The sequence below is a fragment of the Poecilia latipinna genome, unplaced genomic scaffold, assembly GCF_001443285.1.
Source record: "Poecilia latipinna isolate Pla-1442-1.1 unplaced genomic scaffold, P_latipinna-1.0 Scaffold4005, whole genome shotgun sequence".
NCBI classification, from domain to species: domain Eukaryota; kingdom Metazoa; phylum Chordata; class Actinopteri; order Cyprinodontiformes; family Poeciliidae; genus Poecilia; species Poecilia latipinna.
The window spans coordinates 4,730-15,667 of record NW_015116621.1 but is presented as its reverse complement, the minus strand read 5'-3'; the positions used below and the strand labels follow the sequence as shown (position 1 = coordinate 15,667).

Here is a 10,938-nt window from a genome sequence, read left to right as displayed (position 1 = left end):
AGATAAGTTTTCCAGCGCCTTGCTAATGATGTTTTCAGGCTTCGGGGAGAGCAATGGACCATTGGACAGAGGACAGGCAGGTGAGCAGTTGATTGAAAACCAAAGCAGAGGAATAGCCCGGGATGGTGGCCAGGGAACAAAGGAGGGCAGACCAAGATCAGCCAGAAGGAACGGGGAATGCTGGTATCAGTGTTGAAGCTTACGGAACAGGAGAACCAGCGTCGGCTCTGACAGAGATCAGACCAGGACCGAGTTTAGTACTATGACTAAGTTCTACTAAGAAACAACCAAGTTACCACAAGATGCAATGGAACCATCTGGCGTCTGCCACAGGAATCCAGCTCCTATTTAGAGGCACCTAGTGATTAGTTTGAATATGTGCAGCTGGAGTTACACCTGCCTGGCTCACCCGGCAGGACAAGAGGTAGGACACACACACTTACATGACTCAGCTAAGTGGATATGACAGTTGGTGTTTTAGCATGCTGTGTTGGTTCAGAATTATTAAATAAATGTGTAACTCAATACATTTATGTCTGTGTTTAAAATAAGAAACTATCAGATTGGTATCAGCTGATACTAAATGTTTGATACCACCATCGGTTTTGGAAGTGAAAAAGGTGGATCAGTGAATCCCTAGTCACAACATCATGATGATAATGTATTTATGATTGAATTTGTGTTTTACTTTTGCACAGTAAATATTATTTGAGTTTTGTATGGTAGGATGAGTTTCTTGAGTTGCCCTGGCGACCTGTCTAGATCATCATCTAGGTCATCGCTTTAGATAGGCACCAGCCCCCCTTGTCCTGTATGATCCATTAGGTTCCAGGCCAATTGCAGTTGGTGGAAAAACGGCAATACTTTATTTATCGTCACATATGGGGAGATGCCTCTGCCTGCTGTGTCTGGGAGCTCATAGCCAGGAGGAGCATTGGGATGCAGGCAGTCTGTTTTTTAAAGGATTTCACAAAGCAGTGTGGGCATGTGGACAGGGGGATGAGAGAGAAGGGTGCACATTGCTGAAAATGTTACAGATATTGTAATTTTGGTACACAATTATCCCAAGTCTACCAGACAATCAAGTGGGAAAACATTCTGAATATCTCTGTGTTTTGCCACTAAATTAGAATTGTGGCAAAGCATACAAATTTCAGCAATTGTTTTTTTTTTTTTTGGGGGGGGGCCTGTTTTGTTTTATTTTTCATTTTTATTAGTGCTAACTAAAGCTCTCCAAGCATTTGGAAGGATCTCTCAGTTATAAGAAAGGTAACTTCACTTCCCTGAGGATGCAATGGTTTCTGGAGGGAGAACTGAAAAAACTGGATTAGATATTTTATTGACACTTTTTTTCAGCATAGAAACATAATCAAACTGTATTTGTGGCAATATTAAGTGTGTTTTGTTTTCTTCAGTTCCTCAGATAAAGCAATTTGCAGACGTGACTAATGAAGATATTTCTAAAAATTAAAGATCTCACAAAAATACCTTAACAATTTACAATTACAGTTAATGGATTAAACTTCATTTGAGGCACCGTTTCACTGTATGAATTTTTAATGACTTCATATTTGGTGACGCAACTCAGTGAAATTCTTAGGACCCTGAATGCTTCTTTGTGCTTTCATTCCTTCACTGGAAATGTCTTCTCATATTTATTTATTTTACACATTAATAATCAATTATGCTGTTGTCCTATTTGGATCATTCCATAGTTGCTTGAATGAAAACAAAAAGAGAAGCTCACACACACAAACACACTCGCATACGACTACCACTTGTGTTTATGTGTGTACAGACGAACACAAGTATCTTGGTGAGGTTTCCAGATAAACAGTGGTGGCAGCTGCTACCATGGCAACACCATTGTGCTCCCTCCCCCTTGCCCCTCTCCCCGATGAATCCTCCCCCCACCCTTATTCTGGCTGGGTCGGTTCTTGGCTCAGCCGTAGAGTGAGGACTGAAGACGAGAGACAGGCGCTTCTTTTCACACAGAGGGGTGGACAGGAAGAGAAAAGGGACTAAAATCTAGTAGAGTAAACTGGAGTGAGTTGGTTGTTTTGGTGCTGGGGGGACAGGATGAGTGAGGACAACCACTCCTACAGGCTGGACCCCAGCGATCGCATCAATGGGCTGGGGCAGAGGAGAAAGAGACCCAAGAAGGTAAGTGGGTTACACATGGTGCTGGGTGTGGGGATGGAGAGGTGGAGCAGGTGGAGCAGATTATGGGGTTTATTGTGCTGTTTTTACGTGATATCCTGCCTTGATGGCTCCTGTCTCCATCTTTGGGCAACATGAAGCTTTTTCGATCAGGCTAGCTGGACCTGCTGAGGCTAGTTGGACCTCCTCTCTTCCCTGTGTTGTTGTCGTGGACTCCTCCATGTAGTAGTAGGAGGAGGGAGAGAGGAGGAGGCTCCTCTCACACACTGACAGGGTGGGTCCCTTCTCTGCTCCTCTGTCGCTCTTTGTGTGCCTCTGTTATTAACTTTGATCAGGCTCCTCACAGTGTTGATGACATGTTTGACAGCTTATCTGATTTCTGCAGCACCTAAGGCATGCAGCCTTCTGCCAACCTCTAGTGGGACACTTTTATATGATCAGAAAGGCATGTTAGAAATTTTTTAATTCAAATTCTAAAATACTTTATCAATCCCAAAGGAAAACTAAATGTTGTAACTCATTAATTTAGATTTTTCAAAGAGTTATTGAAGATTGTGATGACTGTTGGCAGGAAAGATCTTCTGCAGCAGTCTGTACTGCACTGAATCTGAAGAAGCCTCTGACTGAAGGTGCTCTGCCTTCCCAAGACAGTCTCATGAAGAGGATGGTCAGGGTTGCCCATAATTTTCTTGATTCTATGAAGAATCCTTCTTTGCATTGTCATCTCCAGAGGTTAAACACTCGTCACCAGAACAAAACCAGCCTCCTTTAGATCCCTAATGAGCCTTTTTAGGTCCCTTGTTCTGATGCTGCTGTTACTTACTGTAGTGTCTCAGTCCAGTCTGTTGTCAAGCCCAACACTGAGGTATTTATATTTCTCAACCACTTCCACTTCTTTTCCAAAGATGGAAATTGGGTTTGACCTGACCCTGGTCCTCCTGAAATCTACAATCTCCTATGTTTTGTTCACATTCAAGATGAGATGATTGTTTCCACACTATGACACAAAGCGCTCCACCAGCTCTCTCTACTCAGCCTCTTGTCCATCACTGATACAACCGACAACTGCAGAGTCATCTGAGTATTTGTGTAGATGACATAAGTTTAAACTTGTGCTGGAAGTCTGAACTGTGCAGAGTGAAAATGAATGGTGAGAGAACAGTCTCTAAATTCTGTAGCATTTTGAAGGAGGTTTTTTATTCATGCATATTACCTTACTCAGGCTATCAAAACATTTGTTTTCATCAAATCCAGTACTCGTATATCTGTACAATTTATGCTAATTTTTAATCTTGGTGAATAATTTCCCTTCAAAATGGATCTTTTTTTTTGTTTTGTTTTGTTCTATAAAAATAATATAATTTGCTCCCTGAATATTTTTATATTCTTAGACCATATTTAAATTAAGTTTGTGTAATTTATATTTCTTCTCAAGTTGGTGGTTTAGATGTCTCTAATAACGTGTTAAACCAACAGAAAATTATAGTAGTTCTCTTCCTGTTTTATCTATTCATTGTGGGTTTGGGTCACCATCCTTTATTTTCTGGTATACTCCAGACAAGTCAACAGCCAGTTTAGCAGTCCAAATGAAATGGCAACTAACATCAAGCAGCTTCACATTTGAAATGTTTTGCTAAAATTATGCAATGTTGCCATGTTTATATAAAATTTATTAAATATTTTTTAATATATTTTTTTAATCTGTCATTGTCATGACAGTTTGAAACATATAATCTGTGAAAACGTCAATCTCCTGTGCTGTCTCCCAGTGCTAACTAGAAACACCCAATCAGAGCCAGGAGGCGGGTCTGTCAATCAGTCTCGTATGGCATTGTGTCCCACTCCCCCTTGTATAACTGCACTGGTCTCAATAATTCATAGATTATGGTAGAACCATGGAACACCATGAAAACTATAAAAAAAATATTAATCTTTAAGGATAAACTTCCATAAACAATGTGTAATACTGTGTTCTTTTTTCTTTCTTTCACAGAATTGCAGTATACAAAGTTTAACAATGTTACTTTACTTTTTTAATATTACTGTGTTGCCCAGTTTAAACCACTTGCAGACTTAAGGTGAAGCCTTTGTGCTGTTCTCTGGATTATTTTACGCTCAGTCCACTCCCATTTTGCTGTTGTGTGTTGCAACAAATCTTTCTAACTCAATAAACCCACATAAATTCTAAGAAACATGTTGCAGAAACCTGACTTAACTTCTTAGCAAAATATTGTTCAAAGAAGTTGCAATGTTTTGACCACAGGAAAACAGCAACTTGCCAACATCTGGGTTGTCATAGCAATAAGAAACAAATGACAAGTGACAAATAATTGCTGTGACATACTCTACTATGATACAGCTAGCACTGCTAGTTAGCAAAGACACCTCAACGATTTTTCTGTTGCGTTGTTTTTTCAGCATTAGCACATTCAGCAATGACTACTTGAGGTTTACTGACAAAGGACCTCCATCTGTTTTTCATTGGTTGTTGGGAGAGGTGCATTTCTTCAGATGGCAATAGTAGCTAAGGGAGGAGGTGGTGGTTGATCTTTTCACAGATTATCTGCCTAACAACATACTCTCACAAAATGGTGACAGTTATAATAAATATATCAGAGATGTATACTTTACAAAAGTTACATTCTGCAGCCTTTAGGCCAGAACTCATCGGATCCATTTTGACATCTGATCCAATGGTAAATTAGAACCCGTTAAAGTTAATGTGGGCTTGCAGACTACTCATGATTGCCTGTGACTGCGTCTCAGACTGTCCGACCAATCTTGGTTTAAAACTGCACTGTAATTTGATGGGAATCTCATGAGTGAGACAGAAAGTGAGACATGGTGGCAAAGTAAAACACATCCATTTATGGGATGATACAAACTAAGAAATTTTACTGGGGAAAAAAATAGCCAGCCAAGGCAGGAGATCAGAAGCACAAAAAGAAATGAAAGAGTGAAACTGTATTCTTATCTGAGCTTATTCAAACAAGTTTTGGTTTATTGCCAGACTGTTTTCGCTGGCGGGATTTCTGATACATGCTTTCGTGTGAATACTTAATCTCTCGGGTCCACTGGTTTTGAGTCTATGTCTTTAAAAAAAATTGGAACAGTGCGTGAAGACTTGGACCCAAGTGGTGTGTTTTGGCACTTAATGTTGACCTCTTTCTTCCAACCTCCTATCTGTCCAGTCTCTGTTGGATATGTTTGATCCTGCCAGAAGAAAGAAACCACGCACTCTGGGATTTATTCAATTGTTTAATGTAGTGTGTTATGGGTTGGTATCAAGGCTTTTTGTTAAAAAGGTTATGTAGCTGGGTTTATGCAAGTCCCTTACAATTTTTGAACATGCAGTGTGTTTTTGACACACTACAGTTGCACCAGCTTCAAACAGTGTGATTATTGGCCAAAATGGACAAAATATTTTGTCAATTTCAAAAATCCCTGATGGTGTATTGAAATTGGTGATCTTCGGTCATTCATTGTCTCACACACACTTTGATGATTTTGGAGCTCCCAAGGACAAAAAGCAGTCCACAATGTCAAGTTGTGTCCAATATGTTTTGGGGAACATTTCAGCTGCAAGCAACATCTGATTAGTGTTATCTTTTGTCTTGTCCTATGGAGTGACTGAGTCAATGGGTTGAGCAGTCGTCTTGAACTTCAGCTTTCTTCTTCCATGGGTTGATGTGCCACTGGGCAAGGCACTGAAGTCTTATCTTACATGCCTTTCTAATCATATGGATGCATCCCAGCCCAGCCTGGAGTGCTTCTCACCAGTCACTCCAGTGGCATTGTTTACACCCTCAACTTTGTGTAAAACTTTCTACACAAGTTGTTTTGAATTTTGCCGTTTCTTTATGTGATACTTCAAAATGAGCATAAACAACTTTGATTTCAGAAAAGCAGTAGCTATGTTTCCATCATGGACTGGATGGTTGAATCGAACTCTCAATGTGACTCCTGACACCACCGGTTATAAAGTTGTTTGCTGTTTTGATTCCTTAATTTCTAAGGTGCGATCTAATCAGAGAAGTCTTGGTGTTATTTTTTTTTTGTATTGTTCTGAAAAGAATTTTGTTAAAGTGCAGAGATTGAAAACAGAAGTTTGCATACACCTAATAGAGACTTATTAGACGCCTAAATTAGCTAATTTATCCTGACATAAAGTTGCTGGAGCTCAAAGACAGTTCTGTGTTGTGACAAATCAGAAGAAGAAGCAGTGAGTTTACTCTGAATATCTTTTTGCATGACTCTTAGACTGAGGGAAAGCAAGGCCTCTGGCTGAGACAGGTAAGCAAGACAATAATGCTGAAACTACAAATTAAATTGTTGGCGAAAGCAGAGGCAAAGCATTTGGCAGCAGGGAGCATTCAAGATCAATGAATGAATTATTGATATACTCTCCTCCCCCATGCTTATATAGGCTCACTGCATCTCACAAACACACCATTATGGTGACCTACTGCATTCACTTCCCTGTCTGCTTTACGTTGGGACACAAAGTGTGCTCAGGTGCCTGTTGTCAGAAAGCAGGAAGTTGGAGGTTAATACAGTGTTTTCTTCCTGACAGTTCAGTAATCTTAAGCTATTTCAGTTAAAACTCATTTCCCTCTACCACTGATCCAAAATACGTTTACAACACAGCCTGCAGTATTTCTGCTCCCTCGCTAGATAAGGGACAAGGAGAAGTCAGGAGAGATCTTTAATTTTTCTGATGAGAATAGGGAGGTTTTAGGTTAATTAACTGTTCAGGTAGGTTAAGACCATCTGAAAAACACAGATCAGTGCTGTTTTTCAGCAGAAATTGGATTTTGAAACTTGTCAGGGTGATATTTATCTGTAACTTAGCAGTGTCTGTTTCAAAACCTGTACAGTCATAATCCATCACATGAGACCTCTGGGAGTGATGCTTCTCTTTTTTCTACTTTGGGTTGAAAAGCAGCCCCTAGAAAAATTTATTGTTTGTTTGTTTTGAGCGACAAACTTTTTTTTCTTGAGAACATCTAAAATATTCAAAAGAAATTGCAGCTTCGGTAGATGACACCCTTTGGCAAAATTCTTCTTGACATACTATTGGTGGCGCTCAGAAAGCAACCAATCCAAGAGTGCCATTTATTTTCTTTGGTGCTGATTGAATGTGCCACCAAGAGCAGACATAAGGATAATCATGGATACTAGCTACTGCAGTAGCGCCAAGACAGTTTCCACTTAAAATGCATATTAATACATTTTAATATAAATTTGGTGTTTAAATTATTAAGGTAGGAAGTTATGAGTGTTTTTAGTTGGAATCTCAAGTATTTTGGGATTTTTGCTATTTGAAGGTGATTGTACTTCCTAACCTACTACACCAATACAGAGGCTATAATATTTACGTTGTTTTTATGTTACCATTAGGTCTTATTAAAGATTGATATTAAGAACAGATGTTGCTACTCAAGTGTGTGAGAGAGATTACTGTAAATCAGGGTTTACTGATTTACTGCTTGGTGTTTGCGGAAGTAATGTGTACTTTTCTCGTCTGGAAGTGAGAACAGCCTGTTGAATGTGACAGGTGGCCAATCAGAAAGCACAGATTCTCCTCCATGCTTTCCCCTCAGAAAGCACGGAGGAGAATCCCAAACAGCTGACAAGGCGGAGTGGACATCAGAGGTGATATGTGGAAACAACATGACTGTTCATTCAACATTTCCTGCAAAGAATATTCACAGAAATGACAAGGAGAGGAGTTGGAGCGAAGTTGCTGCAGTTGATAAACCCAGTAACTTTTCAGCTATTCATCATTAACATGACATAAATAGGCTATAATGATAAGGTTATTCATTCAGTCAGGGCTTGACGCTGACACTAGCCACGTATTGCAGGTAAATTGTAATTGTCACTAGTAAAACATTGATTAATGCCTGGTTTTAAAATTATTTAACTGGACTTGTAGCATTTATTTTGTGCCTACTGTTCTCAATGTAATTGTAAACATTAAAATAGCAAATACTAATTAACTGAAGCTTAAGCGATCTAACAGAAAACAATCTAAACACACAAATGGTATAAACAAAAAAACACAACTCGCCTCCATAGCATTGTGCACCAAATAGAGTCGCCACTCTATTTGCTGTGGCTCTTTTATCCACTCTATTGTCCAACACCTTTTCCTTTCGTTACATCACAGTGTGTTGGCCCGTCTGACTCAGTCAGCTAACACGGTTGTCAAGCACAATAAAACCATCAACTTCGGTCTCTTCAACAACTGCTTGTTCATGAGTAAGGGGTGTCTTGTGCAGGATATAATCTCTGACCAAAAGTTTGATTTTTTTTGTGCTTAACTGAAACGTGGCAACAGCTGAATGACTTTGCTCCACTGAATGACGCTACTCCTCCAGGGTTTGTTTTACATCGCTCAACCTTGTGATATCTCACGATTATCACGGAATAATCACAGTAGATTATCTTTTGATAATCTACCGTGAGAAGTGGAGGGTAGAACCTGTAAACTGTTCCTGTCTGTCATTCATTTGAAGCAATGATGTGACAGCTCTCTGGACCAACTCCCACTATAATTGCCGCCTTGTATCGCCCTCCTAAATATAATAGATATTTTATTACCGAGCTTGCTGGATTCCTTTCACATCTTTCTACAATCTCACCAAACATAATACTACTTGGGGATTTTAAGGTGAATAAATGAACAGACTCCTCTTACCAAAGCCTTCATATCCTGCTTGGAGAGTTTTGGACTCCAGCAATACATCAATTTCCCGACACCTTTTAAATGAGATGTCTTGGATTTAAGTTGTTGCTCAGGAGATATTACCCATTGACTACAAAGCAGATTCCTTGCTCTTTTCAGATCACATGTTTCTATCATTTGGAGTTAATATTTCTCGTTCTAAATCTAACCACCCATGCAATATAACCTTTCATACTATTAAGGACATCAACCTGGACAATTTATCTTATTGTATTAATAATCTACCCAATGTTGACCGTTTTCCTTCCCCAGATGAATTGATTGCACACTCCAACAAAAACCTTCATAGCCTTCTAAAGAATCTTGTTCCACTTAAAATCAGATCTGTCTCATTCACTCATACTGCACCTTGGTTTACTTCCACTTTTAGACAGTTGAAAGCAAAAGGACGTCAATTCAAAAGGCTACAGGAAAACTGGTATTAGGTTTATAATCACTGAAAAGATCACAAGGACACAAAGACTTGTCTTTTGCAAAAGCGGAGAAACATGTCAGACTTAGCAGTTCAGCCAACTCCAACTAGCTAACTCCAACGAGGCTTGCAACCCTTCAGTATTTTTTTCTCTTCAGATCATAGTGATAAATTTCTGCACAGGTAAGTGCAAATAATGCACATGACAGCCTTTTAAGACAACTTGCAAATCAGGCCTTTTACACAAGATGTTTTTCAGGTCTCTTATCTTGACACAGCTGCAGAAACATCTGCACATTATCTAGGTGCCCAATATGTCAATCGCGAAAAGGTTTTGAGTTGATCTCGGCAATAGGTGACAAACTGAACGCCGCCAGGATGCCGAGACCAGCACTTCCTCTTCTGACAGGCTTATCAAAAATATTCACTAAGATCCTAAACATTTGTAGCTTCATTAAAAACGAATAATTATAAAAAATCAATGAAACGTGTTAAAATTAATAATCTCAGTAATTATTGTTTCAACAAGGTGTTGCATAATTCAGTGCGTTTTGGTTCCATTAACAAAAAAAAAAGGCGACTCAAAGACCGACTGACGAGCAGAGCAGGAGTTTCAATTAGTTACTCAACCACCGCTGTGTTCATGAGAGGCTTATTAATAATTGAGAAATAAATATCAAGCCTAGAAACCTGATATCGTAACGGACTGAATGTTGTGTTCTTAAAGTAATCTCTGCTCAACCTGAATGGGGGCGGTTGCCACGGCAACGGGTGTGACAGAGAGTAAAAAGGTAGGAGTGGTTTTGAGTTGATCGTTTGTTCGGGTTGTTTTACCTTTGTTTACCTTTGCTGTGGCTCTTCACACCTGCTGTAGTTTCTGAACATTCAATAAACGACAAACTTGGACTAATTATATCTTTTGTTTGTGAGTCTATTTCACAACAAACATCAAATAGGACAAATATATTTCATTAAGTTTTAACAAATTCTACCACGATAATTATGTGAAATTAAATTAATTATATCCCGACTTCAGAAGATTTGCCTTTACCTTTACTGGGCTCTTTGGTTCCTCCTATCAGTCTGTAGTTTCTCATATTTCAGTCATCAAACCAAATTTCAATCTCTACAATGACTGCTTCGGTTGAGATAAAAACATGTTTGCTTTCACTCTTTAGTCAGGTCCTCCCTTCAATTTATCTTCCCTTTAATCCCTCATCCCCACTACTGCATCTCTATCCTAACATCTCAGTCATACGGCTCCTTCCATGTCATCTTTTTACACTTTCCCTTTCTGGCACCAGAGTCCATATGTGGGTTTGTAGGCATGAAGTTATGAGGCCTTAATGACAGTCTGCCTGCAGTGGTTGAGGCTAATCCAGTTAGCTCAGCCCTGTAGTGGATGCGCTCATTGTGCCCTACCGTCCAGCATCACTTTGTTCCCACTAATCCCATTGGCACACCTCACGCAAGCAAGAATCTGAAAGTAACTGCCCCTTTCACAGAACACCATCCTTCCTGATCTTTTGCTTGCTAATAAAACCTGCTTATTTTCCTTGTGGATAAAGGATAATTGGTAACACTTTATTTGAAGAGTGTTGAATAAGACTGACAT

The 10,938-nt window shown here is 39.4% G+C and overlaps 1 long non-coding RNA gene across 1 annotated transcript in view; it reads right to left on the bottom strand.

Annotated features, from left to right (window-relative positions):
- Window positions 1–10,938, bottom strand: part of LOC106942043 (uncharacterized) — a 20,607-nt gene that overhangs the window by 4,946 nt on the left and 4,723 nt on the right. The window contains exon 2 of the long non-coding RNA XR_001423528.1: window positions 1,481–1,488. This is a non-coding gene — a long non-coding RNA (uncharacterized LOC106942043). The remainder of the gene's footprint in view (window positions 1–1,480; window positions 1,489–10,938) is intronic.